At 36.6% G+C, this 7,062-nt stretch overlaps 1 protein-coding gene and 1 long non-coding RNA gene across 2 annotated transcripts in view; one reads left to right on the top strand and one right to left on the bottom strand.

The window, feature by feature from the left end:
* Window positions 1-3,787, bottom strand: part of LOC116186513 — a 14,501-nt gene extending 10,714 nt beyond the window's left edge. The window contains exons 1-2 of the long non-coding RNA XR_004151516.1: window positions 3,777-3,787; window positions 3,626-3,636 (exon numbers count right to left, since the gene is read on the bottom strand). This is a non-coding gene — a long non-coding RNA (uncharacterized LOC116186513). The remainder of the gene's footprint in view (window positions 1-3,625; window positions 3,637-3,776) is intronic.
* Window positions 1-7,062, top strand: part of LOC102670789 (RNA-binding protein MEX3B) — a 124,583-nt gene that overhangs the window by 110,237 nt on the left and 7,284 nt on the right. The window lies entirely within an intron of this gene.

The following is a 7,062-nucleotide window of genomic DNA, read 5'->3' as shown; positions in this document are numbered from 1 at the left end:
CCTTCCCCCCCCCCTCTCTCCCCACTGTTTGGTTCAGGTGCGATCGCCGTTTCCCTCGCGATCGCGTTCAAAACCCGGAGATCGTACGCCGGATCCACCATCGAGAGAGCATCTCCACCTCGCCTCGCGCTTTGTTTTCGCGGATCCACGGCCAATTCTCAGCCAGGAGATGATTTACGCTAATGCACCTGCCCCATAGTTCGACAGTATGGGACGTATGAGCCCACTGGGCGTAATCTACTCTTCTTGAACTCCTCGAACGATCCTTCGTTTTGGGGGATTTCGAAATTAATTTGCGCCGAGAATCGGCCAACTTGTCCCCGATCCCGAACTTTTTTTCTTTATTAATCCTGCAACGATTTATGGCGTATTTATGGGTATTTTTTCGCCTGGCTCGAGCAAGGCGAGTAGATTTGTTAATTTAAATTTAATAGAGGAGTCGAAATTGTATTGGATACGTATGAGAAAGTGGGGCTCGAGGTATGTTGAAATTGTTTAATTCGTAGAAATGTATTGAAGATGTGTTCGAGTTCGGATTAAAATAAAGTAAATTATAATTCGTTTCTTGAATTTTTATTTTCAAAATGGGAATGAGTAAGATAAAATTGTTGTGCTACAAAGATTCGAATGGGATTGTTAATAAGTTTCGTTAATAATATTCGATTTTCTGTTCTGTATGTATACATGTATTGAAAGATGGAATGGAATACCATGATTGGATTCATCGCTTTTTGCCATAGTGAAACTTGTAGTAAATAGCAGGATTAAAGAAAGGACAGCGTATAGATGTTTGGATTAACGATAAAAATTAATCGTCACGACAGTCACGCGACTGTTTTATCCGTTCCTTCGTGTTTTGTATCGCAAAACGATTGGTTCGAAAACCGATCGATACGGATTTTATTGTTTCACCGATATCGAAACAGGCTCGCCACGTTCCTTATGATTATTGTATTTGGAAGGGAATGCCGAATATTTCCTCGTAAAAGCATTATGAAACTTGGTTAAATATTTGAAAGTTCCTTATGCAACGTGGACAACTTATTAAACGAGCTAATTCAATTTCGTTAATAAAAATATATACGGTGAATACACTCCAAGTCTGAACGTTGAGAGTGGAATATTGCGAAAGTTGGAAGAGTTGTAAATCGAAAGTGCCAAAGTGAAAATTACGAAAAACAATAAACTCGAGCTACGATGAATTTTTTTAATCCATTATATCCTTTTATCTTTGAATCTTTCGTTTCTCGATCAGATAATTTCAAATTATTTAGTTATATTTCAGCTAAGCAATCTTGGGAAAAATTTATCTCTCTTCTCACTTTTTCCTCTTTTTTTAAGGAAGAAATAAATAAGTATTTCGTAGATCGAGTTAAAAAATTTTCAAATTTCCCGCGCGGCCGCTCTTCAAATCGGAAAGTTATCAAAGTTGGACCGTACAATAATAATTTCCAACCTATTCCATTAAAATAAATTATTTAGTTATATTTCAGCTAAGCAATCTTGGGAAAAATTTATCTCTCTTCTCATTTTTTCCTCTTTTTTTAAGGAAGAAATAAATAAGTATTTCCAGATCGAGTTAAAAAATTTTCAAATTTCCCGCGCGACCGCCCTTCAAATCGAAAAATTATCAAAGTTGGACCGTGCAATAATAATTTCCAACCTATTCCAACTTCTTTCTTGCATTACAACAATGATTCGGGCCTGCAAGAACCTCTCTTAATTTATTTTTTACCCTATTTGCCAGGAATTTCAATCTCGTTCCATGGAGGATGGGTTAGTTAATTAGAAGGGGAAGTAAACATTGTTTGGAAAGTCGTAATTAGTTCCAGGGTTATTTCCAGAGACAAATGACAATTATTTCAATGAAGCAAACTTTCAGGAACCCTATCCCCCTCTCTTTCTCTCTTGGTTAATCGAAATACCAAAAATACTTTATTTTTACAAAGGAGGAGCACTAATGAAAAAGCAAGGACGAGCAATTTTTTATATTAATAGCCTGCCAGGCCTATTTCACAAGTCAAGGAGGAAGAGCGTGGTTTGATTAAATTTCCAGGAGAGGAAACGTACAATAATTTCGAGAGAAGGAATCTCGAAGATACAAGGCCCACGTGTATCCTTTGTCTATTTGCTCGTACATTAATTGCCACTTTGCCATCGTTCAACCCCCTTTTCGCGCTATCAGCCGCAAAACGTGCGCGATTCCTTCACCCATACCGTCTTTTGATGGAGGAACACCAAGAAAATTGCGGAAATTTGCTGATAAATGATCGATAAATTCTATAATTTAACAATACGTGGGGTGCGAATACTTTAATAATATTCGATTGTTTAAATTTTTGTTAAAAATAATCGAGAAAAACGTTTATGGAAACTTAAGGTGGAAAAGGACGTGGAAAAATAACAGGCCGTAAAGTAATGAATGTAATTATTGGTGAGATATTATATTATGCATGTAACTGTTACAATTAAACGGTATATCTTATCGCTTACAATTAATTGCAATTCGAAAAAATTAACTATTATTACGCAAATAAAATTATAATAATTATATACATTATTTATTCCGTTTTATTATTTCATTAAATTAATTAAAATATCATTGCGATAATTGTGATTAGAGGATCGATTCTTTAGAAACGATGAATATTTCAAAAAATTTGATTCGAGGGTTCATATAAACAAATCACAAGCGATTTAAGTTTACATTAGACGAAATACGACCAAGTTAGAATCTATCTCTATCTTATCGCTTTATCCACAAACTTCAATCGCTTGTAACCAAAACAAACAAAACGAAAAATTCTGTATCCGTTTCGATTTCCAGAAATCGACTCTCTCAACCTAGTAACCTTCTGTATACATACACATTCTATATATAACGTTTCCCCACTCTTCACAAGACATTACAACCTATTCCCCACGGGTATTACACTCTTCCTCTACACGAGTGCACGGCCCGTTGAAAGCTCACCTTAGCCTTTGTGACACGAGATAAAAAGCCGGCTGAAAATCATGGATCTATCGAATCAAGCTTCCACAAGGCTTCCACGCGGAAGGCCAAGCCAAAGGCCTTTTCCCAACGCAACGCAGCAGTGTCAAGAGCTGAAAGGTTTTTTGGATGGATGGAGAACGATCGAACCTCTTTCCAGGAAAAAAAAAGAAATTATTAATTTCATTTCGTCTTTGAAATTTTCCCTCGAAACGTTCTGCCCTTGGATCTCTCGCCTCTGAGGAAAGGGAGGGCAGAGAGAGAGTTTGAAACGCCAAGAGGGCGATTCCTCGAAAGATGGCGAACGTTTGGCTAACCTTCGTGGTGGATGAAAGAATGGGCGAAGGGTTGGAATGTCGGACCGTTACACTCGGATACGGACTGTGGGAGGGGTGATTAATTACCAGAGTATGTAAATAAGAGTGAAAAGAGGATAATTAATTCTGTAACGAAATGGAGTTTAACAGTTTAAGTTGGATGTAATAGCAGTAGGAAAAATGGAAGAGGAATATTATTTTTCATTTTTTGATTTGTATGAGAAATTGTATTATAAGACGAAAAATACAATTGAAATCCAGAAATTTGTATAAAAAAGAAAATTTGAATATAAATTTACAAGTTGGAAAATTGTACCTTTTACATTTCTTGGAAGAAAGATCATGATTGCTGATCGTGTTAAAGTAGATCGATACGAAGTTTGGAAATCATTATCATTTTGATACAGATTTTATCCTGTTATTAGGAAAAGATAAAAGGTTCAAGGATTTGCCACATGGATATACACGTCATATACTTTCAACGATATAAAACGAGGATACTTATGAAAGTAGAGAGAAGGGACGAGAAATGAACTGTGGATGTAGTTCTGAAGTTTGTTCCGCGCTATTGCAATTGATGGGGATGAGAGCGTGTCAGGTGACTAGTCTGTCAAAATGACGGCTTTTGTAATGGAAAATCGGTTACTGTTGTCATTACTGCTGTCAGTTACTCTGTACTCTGGCTCTCATCCCCGTCACTACCAACAGCAAGGATGGAAAATAAACTTCACAACTACGCCCGTGTATCAATTCAAATTTCATCCCTGTAATTGTACTTGTTTTATAGTATACTTTTTCTAGAATTATATACTTTTCTTTTGTAGTAATTCTATATATATATAATTATGAAAAAAATAAAAATCAGTCAAAGATTTTTTCAATTCGTGGTAAATCATGTTGATGGATTCCAAATTTACGTAGAGTATGATTTTTATGGATATTTGCAATGATCGTGTGCATTTTACAGGTGGCACGAAAAATGAAAATGGAGCAGGCGTGAATTTAAATTTAACAAACGAATATCAATTATGTGTGTTTGTACATCTGCGGTATTCACGGGTCTACGATTTTATTTCACCCCTGCAGCAATGCTTTCTGCGCCATAAAGATAATCACGAGAGACGACTCGTTAAACTATTAAACAATTTGTTAATCGTATGAGAAAGAATTATTAATGGATAGATTAAAACAAAGGCAGGGTTTATAATTAAATGTATAAGATTATAACGTTAAATTGAGGGTGTGATATTCTATTGAAGATTTTTATATTACATGGAAAACTTAAATTGGACTTGAATTTAAAAAAAAAAGGAAAAAGCGATGATAATTTTCAAAGATATATTTAAATAAATATTTGTTTGTTGTAAAAAAAGGATTATAAGTTTTTAATTTACTAGAATATTTATCACAGTAATTAGAAATAATGGATTTTTGATTTATGATGAATCATGGTATCTACTTCATCTACATCTTCTGAATTTGAATAACGCATTACTAGGTTAATATTATATCACGGAGTTAAGAAGCTACTTTTAGCTTACTTGTGAAATGGCTTTTAAAGAATTCTACTTTTATAAAAGCTTTAGTTTATAAAGTTTACGAAATGAATTTTAAAGAAATCCTAGATACAGTTTATAAAACTCGTGGCGGGAAGAAGGATTCTATTTTAAATTTCAAAAATATCGCGTTGTGTTAAAAGTTTTTGCAATTAAACACGCCAACGACTCGCGTATTAATATTAATATCGGTAACTATATAATTCAAAAGCAACAGTATCACGACTACATTTTTCAAAAGAATTTTTAAAATAACACGTTTGTTTCTATACCAAAAAAAAATTATAACTTTTATTTATTTATTATTATTTTTTTTTAGAACATTACGTCAACTGATTCCTAACTTTTAAATAAACTTTCTCATCATCGACTCTTTATAAGTTTCGAGACATAAATATAATATCTATGTATACTTTAAAAATACACGAAAGTATGAAATATATATATAACATCATACACGTAGAATAAACATTCGATGAATATTTGAAAAAAATCTTTACATTTACACTAACAATTGTTATCTATAATTCTTTGAATTATTCTTTAAATCCTTTCTCCCATCCTAATTAAAACAAATACATGTTACTTTTTATCACAAGTGTAAGTACACACCAAATATCCTCGTCCAACCCTCGTCGTCGAGAAGAGCAACTGTGAGCAACGGGCGAGAGAAAAGAAAAGAAAAGAAAAAGAAAAGGAAAAAGAAAAAGAAAAAGGCGCAGATGTATGTATGTTGAACGCATTGGAGAAAGGGACACGTAAGAAAACAGCGGAGGGAAAACGGCGTGTGAAATAACGCCGGTCGGCTGCACGAAGGGTTGTGGAAAGAGCAGGGGTACCCGTTGCACCCGATCGAGGGGTGGGGATAATAAGAAGCAGGTGGTGGCGCGTGCTCGTTTATACAGACGGTGCTCGTACGTGGGAGCTGTGGTGGGGCAAGAAGAAGGGTGCCAACGGAGACAGGAAAGAGGGAGAAAGAGAGAGAGGTGGAAGAGGGAGACATGGTGGCCGCACGGGCAGGGAAGAAGAAAACGACGGCTGAATTGTCCCATGATGTATTTCTTTTTTTTATTTTGGACGACGTCGAGAGTCGAGCCACGAGCCAACCCAACGTTGCACGTTTTCTTGCAACCACCATTTCTGATTTTCTCATCCGATTTGATAGTTCCTTGTTTCCGGAATCGTTCTATTTTTTTTCTCGAATCTTTTTTTCTGTAAATGGACGTCGTTTGTTAAAATTATTCGGATGGATTTTGAAACTTTTACTTGTTTGCCCGTCGTATACAAGGTCGCGGACATAATATCGTTGACATAAAAATTGCTTAAGTCGTAAAAAAAAACGAATTTTTCACGTACAGTTAACGTACAGGTGTCTAATAGCTGTTGAACATTTATGGGTAGAATGAAATGTGTGCACGCGTCGATAAATGTATGCCCAAGAATGTCGTTGAATAATGAAAAGCAGAAGCGTAAAAATGACGTGCGGCGCGTAGAATGATGCGAGGGAATTTAACGCGACACCTGCTTTCTACCCGCATGAGCGTGGGCCCGCGTTGTTCCCATCGTCGAAAGAAAAAACCTCATGACGCAATGTATCCTAAGAACATCGCCACGCGAAGGAAGAAAATTAAAGAACACCTCCATCTACTCTAACGACTTTATCTCAATCTCGATCCAATTCTACATCGCGATCGATCCAATTAATATAATCGTTCGAACAGTGAACACCGTGGAACGTAGAATCCCGATCCAATTCATTATCATATTAAAACGAGGAGACGAAAGATTGGATCCGGAAGAGGGGACCGGAAGATTTAAAAATTTCCCTTCGGGCCCAGGGGAATTCACCGTTTCTGGTATTTAAGAAAACGAGGAAGAATAGAAGATTACCACGCGTCAGTGGTGCCTCGTGCTGTCGAAGAAAAGCTACGCTGTATAATAACAGTAATAAGAAAGAAAGAGAGAGAGGGGTGGCGCAAGAAGAAAAATGCAGCACCTGCCGTTGCAGCACCCGCATGCAGAAAGCGTACGCCCTCCTTCTAACTAAGAGAGAGAAAGAAAGAGAGAGAGGATGATCCAGACGAAGGAAAGGAAAAAAAGAGGAGGAGGGGAAGGAGTGGATAGGCGAATCCCTTTTCGATCCTCGAAACGGGTCCTCGACCGTCCAAAAAGGAACGAGGAGGAGCAGGTGTTGCGG

The sequence above is a fragment of the Apis dorsata genome, unplaced genomic scaffold (genome assembly GCF_000469605.1).
Source record: "Apis dorsata unplaced genomic scaffold, Apis dorsata 1.3 scaffold_44, whole genome shotgun sequence".
Taxonomy (NCBI): domain Eukaryota; kingdom Metazoa; phylum Arthropoda; class Insecta; order Hymenoptera; family Apidae; genus Apis; species Apis dorsata.
This window is presented reverse-complemented; position numbering and strand designations above follow the sequence as displayed.